The sequence below is a fragment of the Megalobrama amblycephala genome, linkage group LG20, assembly GCF_018812025.1.
Source record: "Megalobrama amblycephala isolate DHTTF-2021 linkage group LG20, ASM1881202v1, whole genome shotgun sequence".
NCBI lineage: Eukaryota > Metazoa > Chordata > Actinopteri > Cypriniformes > Xenocyprididae > Megalobrama > Megalobrama amblycephala.
The window spans coordinates 9,796,128-9,807,480 of NC_063063.1; the positions used below are offsets into that span (position 1 = coordinate 9,796,128).

The window sequence follows — 11,353 nt, forward strand, 5'->3', positions numbered from 1 at the left end:
GGTCAGATCATGTTTCTAGCAAGAAAAAGCTTTTTTAGGATCCATGCTTCACAGAAAGAGAAGAAATCCTCCACTGGCTCAAAAACTATGAAAGATTTGAACTGATGTAGAGGAAATTGTGATAAAGTCAGAAACAACATCATCACATCAGAAAATAATGATGTCTGACACAATGAACAAGAAGTAAAATACTGACACTCATAGACAAACAAAAGGTGTCACTAGCAGTGAATGAATCCACTGATGCAATATAGGAAAGCTGTGTCTATGTGAGAATTTTGGATGGTACATCAACCATTAATTTAATGAAAGCACCACTTGTTTCACAGGCTTCTATGAGGTGTGTCAGCCACGCACAGTGAGTTACTCATACAGCACGATGACAAATGGCAAGAGACATGGAAATGATTTTTTGGATTCAGACAGGAGAATGTAGCTTTTCTACCATCACTGGAGAGCTGTGACATTTCTAACTTGAATGCCTGATGAGAAATTCATGGCCGAAGCTTGTTTTCTCAGTGACAGCTTTCATCACAGGGATAAAATGGTCAGTGATATTTTAGCTATACTCAACGGATTTAAACTTAAGATGTGCTTGTTTGTTTTTTTGGGGGTTTTTTTCCTACACGTTCCAACACTTCATAAACAACTTGTCATAACGAATTAGCAGAGATACAAAGAAACCTTGCTGCAAGGTTAGATGACTTCAACACCCTCAGAGGTAATTCAGTTTACTAAGGACCCATTTACTATTGATGCAGAGAGTTTGTTCACATAACTAGATGAAGGCTCCTTACAATTAACTGAAAGACATCCAGACATCACCAGATTTGAAGCAGTCTAAGTCTGGGGAACACCCATGTTGGCAATATTCATTCTATATGTTTGGTGACACTTACACATGTAAGTCAAGCTTCAAAAAGTTAGGAACACCAGCAAAAATGTATGAGCACCCACTGAAAATTAAGGAGCATGCAAAATGCATCACTTCATTTGTAATGAAGCATCAGTTTTGGCAATTGTGCCACATTATGATTAATGGGAAACCTGAAAATTCTGTTATAAAGAGCAAGAAATTAATATTAGGTGCCTTACATTTTAGACTTTTTTGTTAAACAAAATATTTGTCTGTTTTTGCTGTATTTCATTCCAAAGAAATCCACAGTAGAACCAATGCGCATTTCCGAGCAACAGTGAAGTTTCATTTTCCGCTTTTGAACAAATTGGTCTAATGAGTGATTCAATGACTCATAAAAACAGTCACTTGCTTTGTCGTTGAATGAATCAGCCATTTTGAACGAATTGATTGACTGAACGATTCAATGACTCACTCGTTAAGACAATGATTTGCCGCCACCTACTGATGGTTTTAGTTTCATATTTAAAAGAATAATTTCATTTTTTTTTTTTTTTTTATCATTATATCTCACGTCTGCGGCTGATAAAATTATACCTGCGGTCTACCATGCTGCAAGAAAGACTCTCAAACACGACATTATGTGATTTTAGCACCACTTACTGGATATTTCACTTTGAAACTACTGCAAAACATGCAAAAAAAAACAAAACCATCACAACGAGCACAGATCTCTCCAAAGGAATTTCCTGTCACTTTCTACTGTATCTGTGAGGGATAAGCAGTGTGCACAACAACCCTATATTATCATAAAAAAACTGTCTGAACAACTAGTGGAGCAGTTGGTCTCATAGCCCTGTATAATGTGACTGTTAAAGCCGGTTCCCTGATTACCGCTAAATCACCATCACCTGCTTTTAAATGGAGCGGCATTTAATAGACAGAGCCGTAGTTCACTGATAAGTTACGCAATATCGCGTTCATATCGCAGATGAATCGCCTTCGATAATGAACGCGATATTGCGTAGCTTATCAGTGAACTACGGCTCTGTTTATTAAATGCCGCTCTATTTGAAAGCAGGTGATGGTGATTTAGCGGTAATCAGGGAACCGGCTTTACTGACGAAATGCGCGTGACAATCGCATGCGATGTATCGCCCAGCCCTAGTGACTGTGATTGTGTGGCTTTACAAAATATTTTGCAATCAGGCTGGAGAGACAAATGACCGGTCACTGGAAACTCGTTGAGTTACTGCTTAGGACTACAGTTTAGGAGTAGAGTCAGAAATGACATGCCATATACTCCTAACCATGTGTTTGAGCAGTTGGGAGCAACTCTGGCATGATAAACATGTGAGGAAGGTGGAGATTTGAAAGGCTCAGTGCTTTTAAAGAGGAAGAGAAAGTGCGAGGCGGTTTAACCCATCACAGGTACAGTGTAAACACATGTGCAGGTCAAGTCAAGTCAAGTCACCTTTATTTATATAGCACTTTTTACAATGCAGATTGTGTCAAAGCAGCTTTGCAGTGATAGAGGGAAGATAATTTTAGCTGTACAGCAGCTCTAGAAGAAAATAGTGTCATTGTCCAGCTTATGTAAGTTCAGTATTGATTCATTCCATTATAAAAATCATTAGTTTTAAATTTAGTTAATTTTTCTATAAAGCAGCTCTGGAGAAAACAGTGATGTCTCAGTTCAGTTCACATACACAGGTCCAACCTGTGCTTCTGTTTAGGTTTAGTTTTGTGTGAGAAAGACAGGTGCTAAAGTTTTCTGATGCAACAGTTCCCTTCTTCTTCACTGTCACTAGATATGCATCTTACTCTTAGACTCTGGTTAGATTCAACAGAAGCATAACACATCATTAGACAGGTCCACAGTGTGAGATTCGCTGTTATATTAGCTAGAAAGATATAGATTTGTCCACAGCACATAGCCAAACTGTTCCTAATAAGATAAACATAAACTAACAGAATGAAATGCAAACTAGATCTACTAGATTAACTAGATCTAGAGGAAACAGCATGTGAAGTTCACCGGTGAAGTTCACAGAGTTTTCAGCATCTGCCCTCTCAATATATGAGGACATGAATACATGAACTTCATCTCCACAGCAGCTTTAAGAGTCACTTCGCAAGCTTTTCACCAATTCATTTGAGAAAAACGACCATCAAAAACACACCGAAATGGATTTCATGGAGCCCTAAATTAAAAGGTAGCTACTGCGTGGAGTTTAAAGGTGCAATTTACGATTCTCTACAGAAACATTTTTTGTTACACTGGTTGAAAGTCTCTTCTTATCCTGATAACAATCACTATGTTAAATGGTCAAAATGTATTTTTATAAATATTTATCATCTGTGGAAGGTGGAATGTTCATCCAATCTTTATATTCTGTCCAATTGAAATAATATGATGTCCTACCTGGCTGTCAACGTATGTTTTTACATACCCTCACGCACCCGGTTCACACAGACATCATACGTCATCAGCACGTTTCATGCTATGCAGAGTTTATACAGACAGACCTCAGTCACGGAGCACTGCAAACAAACAGCAGCCACCTTTTACAGTTCCTACGAATCAAAACAACAAACTTATGCTGCGTTCATGCCATAACTACTGTAATTAAGAAATGGCAACCAGTGACGTTCAATGACGGAGCTGTTCAATCAGACTCGGAAATATTCGTATCCATGTCAACGGAATCAACACCGAAATGAATCTGCAGCAGTCAGGTACCAGCTCTCTAAGTTGTTTATGTATTGTAATGTTATGTGCTTTGAGACCTGATTTAGTTTAACACCCTCTACTGTGAAGCTTTGCCGAGAGCAGCTGTGTGTGTGTTAGGGCTGTGTATCACCAACAATGTCACGATACGATACGCATCACGATACTAAAGCCACGATACGATACGTATCACGATATGGTTCAATTTAGAATTTAAATTTATTTTGAGCAGAGTTTAGTAACAGTAATATGTGTTTATTGAATAACCAGTGTTATAACAGTCGTGATAACTGAAAAACTATTTTGTTTTTGTCATTAAAAAAAACAATGATTTAAATTAAATATAAAAAAATTGTCACAAAAAAAGCTTCTTTTAAAAGCTTGCTTTTAAAGTCACTCCCTCAGTAACTGAATTGACAATTATAGTGACACTGAAGCATATCAACAAAGCTCAATGACTAATTTCACTTGCAACAGTAAGTTGACTGTAAGAAAACTAAGTTGGTTAATTATATCGGCTATAATATTATAATAATGTCTATACTGCCTGTTTTTTTTCCATCTGTAAAAATGATTTTTTTGGATATCAACTCAAAATATGTTCTAGAACAACATATTTTTTATTAACGTGGTCTACAAAATATGGGCTACATGAGTTTACAATACACACTTAACAATAAGGTTCATTTATTAAACATCAGATAATGTATTAACATGAACTAACCATGAGCAATACATACTGTATTAGTTCATCTTTGTTAATGTTAGTTATTAAAAAATACAGTTGTTGATTGTTTGTTCATGCTGGTTTACAGTGCATTAACTAATGTTAACAAGATTTAAATGATGCGATGTGACCGCAAAGGGCACTTTCACTTTCACGATCAAAGTGCATGCCACTGATAAGCATTGTAAATGCAGTATTACAGTATAGCTACACATACCAATTAAATGCGCAAGTCTCCTCTCGTGCGTCCTCCCCACTGGACGAGGCCAATATCACTTTCGTTTCGCTTTCAGATATCTCTATTATATATGTCATCACTGCTTTTACCTTTCTAGATGTAATTACCGAAATCAAAACAGTCCATAAACTATATCCTCACGAAATCTTAAGTCAAGCCAGCTCGCGCGTCAACCTGAGAGATCGGCCTCCAAATTTCTCGGTTTCTAAATGGACGGTTTGGCTTGATTGACAAACGCTAACGTTCGGGCATGATTTATATACCATCGACCTGTCCTAAAACGTTAGCACGCTTTGATCGATGATTTGGAGATCGCGTGTTTCTCCGTTCGAGAGCGCATTTCCTGTTCACATTCGCGACAAAACAGCTGATTATTTACGAATGAAAGCTCACAGAAACGTGAATGTCTGCTTGCATTGCTTGCTAGCGTCAATTGACATCACGTGATTGGCTAGATTTAAAAGCAAGACAGACTCGATACGGCAGCTGCTGTATCGATACGCGCATCGTCAGGAGTTCATGACGATGTATCGTTGTATCGATATTCTGAGCACAGCCCTAGTGTGTGTGCCTTCATGTGTTGTGGAGGGGGCGTGGGTTTGGACGGCGATTTGCAGGGAGGGTGAGATTGTATGCTTTAAATGCTAGCAGGCTAACGTTAGCATTACCCAGATCACCTACTGCACCTTTAATTGCAAACAAACAAGTTTTCATTCTCAAGGTTTAACAAATATGTGGAAAACATTCCCTTCCCCATAAATGAATATTGTGATAAATATTGATATCGTATGATATGGAAAAAAAAAAAAATTTGATAATATTTTTGGCCATTTAGCCCAGCGCTACTTCAAAATACCATGAAAAAACCCATATTACAAATTATTTTGATTTTTAGAATGCATTTTTAGAGTACTTTCCCTTCAACTAGTTAAAAGTTACACTGTCAAAGAGGCATGCGCACTCAAAGTCCCTTTAAAGGAAAGTTTGTTCACTTGGCAGCCTGGCGACCATATTTTTGCAACACCTCTAGGCAGCTATCTCGAGCATCCTACTTGAATAGGGGAGTCCTGAAGGCACGAGATAGCTCACAAGCACTTATTCGCCCCATGGCATCCCCATATAGTCATGTTCAGCAAGCCCCTTTGGCATATGTAGTTATTAAAGGGACATGAACACGCGCCAAGAATGGTTTATCCCATGATCTCGCAAACTCATCAATAAGTTTAGGGAGGAAGGGAAGGCTCACTGGAGCAGGACGCCTATGACCCGCTTGCTACATTTTCTGATGTAGCAAGTTTACTACATCAGAAAAGCCATATATATGGAGCCGATTGTGTGCATTCGTTTAGGTGTTTTTAGGTCATAGCGTACTATTGTGCATAGAACTGGGCAATGAGTCTATGTTGATGATTTCATTAACAAAAAGCACCATGTTTTGGGCATGGTATCATTATATTTACCATGTTTTTGTACAAATGCCATGATAATACAAAAGCTTTTGGACATCCAGTTATTCAATTAAAAGTACTACCAAGTTTTTGGATATGAACCACAAAAAGTGTTTTTCAACAGGTAGCATGGAAGTACCATGTTTTATGGATTTGCACCATGATATGACCAAGGTTTTCTGTGAGTGTAGCATGGTAATACCATGTTTTATAGGACATGTACCACAGTACAACAAGAGTTTCTTTGAATGTGTGCCATAGTAATACCAGTTTTTTATGTTCTCACCGAGGCTGCAATTATTTGATCATAAATATAGTAAAACAGTAATATTTTATGCTTGGAACACCTTAGAAAAAGAAAACAATGGGGATATATTTGATGGTATATTTGAAGATATGTAAGAAAAGAAGTATTGTTGGAATGTGTCTTATAGTAGGCCTTAATTTTAATGTATTTTTTGGTGGATGTATTTGTGTATTTATTTCTTTTTTGTTGATTATTCATATGTGAATATATGCGAGTGTCATAAGGGTGTGTTGTTATAACATGTTGTCTTTGTTATGTAATCTAAAAAGCAATAAAAATACATTTTAAAAAAGCAAGTTACTGCTGTGAAGGCAAAGCTGAATTTTCAGCAGCCATTACTCCAGTCTTCAGTGTCACGTGATCCTTCAGAATTCATTTGATTAATCACCATGATGAATGGAAAGTTCAAAAGAACAGCGTTTATTTGCAATAGAAATCTTTTGTAACATTATACTAGTCTTTACTGACACTTTTGATCAATTTAATGCATCCTTACTGAAAAATCTTACTGACCCTAAACTTTTGAACAGAAGTGTACAATAACTGTAATATGGTACCACCGCCCCAGTACATTTTTTGTACAAACTCTATGTTGCTTTATGTATAAAACTGTTATATAAACACAACACTTGACAGTTTTTACTTTAGCACTGTGTTTTGAAGGAACTTTGATATATATTTGATACCCTTGACATACTTGCTTGACAGGTTTGACATATACTTGAGTGAAATACCTTGAGCATAACATCGCACAAGAACCCATTAATTCTGTATCGGCTAGTGTGTTGAACGCTCATGTTACAATCGTACTGTTTATACTTCCTTATACTACTTCTACTACTAAATGAATTCATTTTTATATAAATGTCATATTATCTTGAAGGTAATCAGCTGTTCTATTTGAAAACAGTAGGGAGATGCACTTGACTGTGGGGTTAGAGCTGTAAACAGTGTGGATGTAGGCCTGTATGCAACACACTGATGATAAAAACAAACGCATACATCAATTCACACAGTTCCTAACTCAGAGCCTATGAGTGTCTGTTTGGAAATAGAAAACATTGGGATAGCTGACAATAGTTCACCAAAATATGAGATTTGTCAAATAGAACTTTTCCATACAATAACAATTCTGTAACAATAACTTATCTGTACTTTTTGCCTACTGTTTTATGAATGCTATGAATTCAGACATACTACTACTATATAATAAGAAAGTATGCATATTGGGATGCAAGGAGTGTGTTGTATGTAAAAGAGCAGCACGAAAAATGTTCAGAAAAACTTTCTTTTTCTTTTTTGTTCCAAAAAAGTACAGCTTACAAGATTAGTGAATAATGACAGAATGTTCTACAATTTCTTTCAAACCTGAAAGCTTCCAAACAAAAGCAATGCATCTAAGGTCTGCAATATGCGAGTCCAACCTACTTCACATTGCAGCAATGACAGATTTTTGTCAAATAAGGAGGACAATGGCAAAAATAAATTAAAAAATAAAAATAACGAACATCATGGTACATGTTTAAGCCATGGTTAAAACAGCATGAGATTACCATTGTACTTTTTGATTACTAAAAGAACAGGGATGGCAGCAGTGATGGTGTTTTAGAAAGCAGTATGCAAATCCAATTTAAGAAGAAAAAAATACAGAGTGCAACAGCTGGGTTCCAGAAGTAAAAATTCATTTTCTCAATAGGGGAATTTATTTTTTACAACAGTTGCGAGTTGCATAGTTGTTAATCACTTCAGCCTGCATCATTTTAACTTATTTTACAAATAATGGTGTTTAACAGTGGGAATCAAGGAGAGAAACTACATTAGCCTACTCATGATTCTGAAAAAGAAATCTCCACCAATCAGAAAATTGAAACAAGGGCTGTGTCTGAAATTGTGCATTATTTGAGGGGACAACCATTTGTAGTGGTGTCCAAAACCGTAGTGGACATTATCGAGTGCACTCATTCAATCCCATAATGCACCCCAATATGTGTACAACCGGTGTACAATCGACGGCTAGCCACTACAGCAGGGGTGACCAGTCCTGTTCCTGGAGATACCTACCTGCAGAGTTCAGATCCAAACCTGATCAAACACACCTGTCTGTAATTATCAAGTGCTCCTGCAGATCTTAATTAGCAGGTTCAGGTGTGTTTGATCAGGGTTGGAGCTGCACATTTTTTCAAGAGAGGCAGATCCCCAGAAACAGGATTGGGCACCCCTGCACTAGAAAATACACATGGTGCTGTGATATATTTTGAAATATCGCACTGCATGTTAGTATTTAGTCTGATTATTTTCATGTGACTGATCAAGCTATTGTATGTAGCTATTAGCTTAGCTAACGTAACTTCGGCAGACTACTGAATACTGATGACTTATCAGTGTTACTTAGCAGCAGTACACACCACATAAATAAAATAGATGAATATTACTTTATCTGTTCTTTTAAAGACTAAAGGCACAATAATCTTTTTCCAAAAAGGCTACAATAATAGGCTACACACACATTTAAAGGTGCCCTAGAACCAGTTTTTACAAGATGTAATATAAGTCTAAGGTGTCCCCTGAATGTGTCTGTGAAGTTTCAGCTCAAAATACCCCATAGATTTTTTTTAATTAATTTTTTTAACTGCCTATTTTGGGGCATCATTAACTATGCACCGATTCAGGCTGCGGCCCCTTTAAATCACGCGCTCCCTGATTCCCCCAAAAATAGAAAATGATTTTTAGATTCTTGTACAGTGCCATAATTAATACTCTGTATTAGGGCACAGGATTTTGGAAATCATGTTTAAATGTTTTCTAAGCCAGTATTTATTTCCAGTTGAATTTTCTGATTTCTCATGGGCCCTTGGTCCCCCTTGTGCCCGCCCATTTAAAAAAAATCCTAGAATCGCCAGAAGTCAGCATCCACAGAACTTCCGAAGCACTCAGTGTCCGAAATTTTTAATATTTTGAATCTCAATATTTCTATAATAATACAATATTTGTATATGTGCATATTTTGCAATAAATGTAAGATATATTTTTTCCATATACTGTATAATAAACTTAAACTTAAAACTTTAATTCAAAAGTTTTTTATTTGTCCTTTTTTTTTTTTCATCTGCAAAGATTCATGCAATTGTAGTTCTTTCCTTCGTTAAAGCCGTTAAGTACACAGTGTTGTACCTTAATCTTTTGTCCAATATTCAAATAATAGTTTATAATATTGTGATTCACCTCGTAGCTGGCTGGTTTGGTTCATGACTTATAGCGCTTTAACAAAGAATTAAAAAAAAAAAAAAAATCCCAATGGGAAAAATTAATGAGAAAAAATACTTCCAGAACCAAGAGCTGAAAAAGTGGGCGGGCATTGTTGAATAAAACTGTGACTGACAGCTGTCACAGCACTATACCTAAACAGATAGATAGATAGATAGATAGATAGATAGATAGATAGATAGATAGATAGATAGATAATCAATAAGTACTATGATACTACCATCGTTTTTTAGACAAGGTATCATATATCATGCATTTCAGTACCAGTAACATGGTAATACCACCTGATACCATCACTGTACCACGGTATTACCACAGACCAGGTGCCTCTAATATAGCACTTATGGGCATCACAGGCGCGTTTCTGCGTTCCATTCATGCCTATAATGTCCAAAAATGCTGTCTAGTTAGGCAGTGCACTAGGTTTAGAAAGACAGTCAAACAGCCAGTACACAAAGAGCAATGTACAATCATAACGCATCAATGCCATATCCTCAGACATGATAATATATCGTTTTGAGAGAGAGAAAAAAAGTGGTTTTACATGTTAAGGACATGACATGTTCCCTTCGATAAATAATATATAAAATGAATAAAACCTGTTGTCTGAAATAGAAACGATAGGTTTTGCCAAAGTAAATGTGTAACTACCGATTAGAACACAACGAAGAACACACATTCAAAGTTTAATAAGCGATATCTAGTTAGTATATGAGCAGATAACTTACACACTTATAAGCAGCTGTGAAACTCCTGTGCAGCAGTGTTCGGTCTGCCTTGTGCTGGACTTTTAGCCCATCTCCCACAAACTTCCGACGGTCTGCCTATCCCGCAACTGACGGGCGGAGAGCGGAATTGCAAATCCTACTATGACCAAGGTTTAGCTCATGAATGTTAATTAGTTCATGCTTACGTCGCTAGGTAACCTTACTAGACTGACATGTTTCTCTATTAAAAATCATGAGCCAAGCCTTCGGCTGCGGTTGGCTGCAGCAGACTAACGCCCACGTTTCTATGTCCGCATCGAGCCAATCAATTAGGCCCATGTCAAGGAATAAAATTAATATTCATGATCCGATCCTTCACCATAGTAGGATTCACAAAGTCGCGAACGAAGGCGGAAAAGGCCCTTTGTTTTTTGGATATAGAGAAAAGGACGATGGGAATTGTAGTAATAAATAGAATGCTTACTGTAGGTTACTTATATAGCCTATTAATCCTTTTTTTTTTTTTTTTTTTTAGTTGTATTGCAGTGAAGAATATGATTATTTCAACATTTTGAAATGTTGATTTCTATTTCAAATAAATTCTGTTTATTGAACTTTCTACAAAACAATTCTGATGAGAAACGTATCACGGTTTCCACAAAAATACTAAGCAGCAAAAACTGTTGTCAACACTGATAATAAGAACCATTATTAATAAAAGAGAACCAGTAATAACTGAAAATGATTTCTGACAGATCATGTGAAGACATAAAAAAAAACACTTAACTATTCCAAATGTTTGATCTGTAATATACTGCCACATTACTTTTTAAAGGTACATAAACAGCATTTTGGGGCATCTTAAGTGTGTATGCTTGATTCATGCCTTCTGATGCCATAGGTGACTGAAGGGGCTGAAGAAGGAAATAGTTTCAATATGGGAAATTCCCATTGTATTGTTCAGATGCAAGTTTAAGATTTGAGTAAAGGTTATTAGAGGTTATAGTGACCTGCATTCAGACTACATGTATTGAGACACACACACACATACACACACAAACAATGGAAACAGCAT

General features: G+C 36.6%; 1 protein-coding gene across 6 annotated transcripts in view; it reads right to left on the reverse strand.

The window, feature by feature from the left end:
- Positions 1 to 10,443, reverse strand: part of plekha1b (pleckstrin homology domain containing, family A (phosphoinositide binding specific) member 1b) — a 60,574-nt gene extending 50,131 nt beyond the window's left edge. For all 6 annotated transcript variants that reach the window (XR_007181881.1, XM_048170457.1, XM_048170456.1 and 3 more), the window contains exon 1: positions 10,300 to 10,443. The gene's annotated coding sequence lies outside the window, so the exon portion shown is untranslated. The remainder of the gene's footprint in view (positions 1 to 10,299) is intronic.
- Between the last annotated feature and the right edge of the window lie 910 nt (positions 10,444 to 11,353).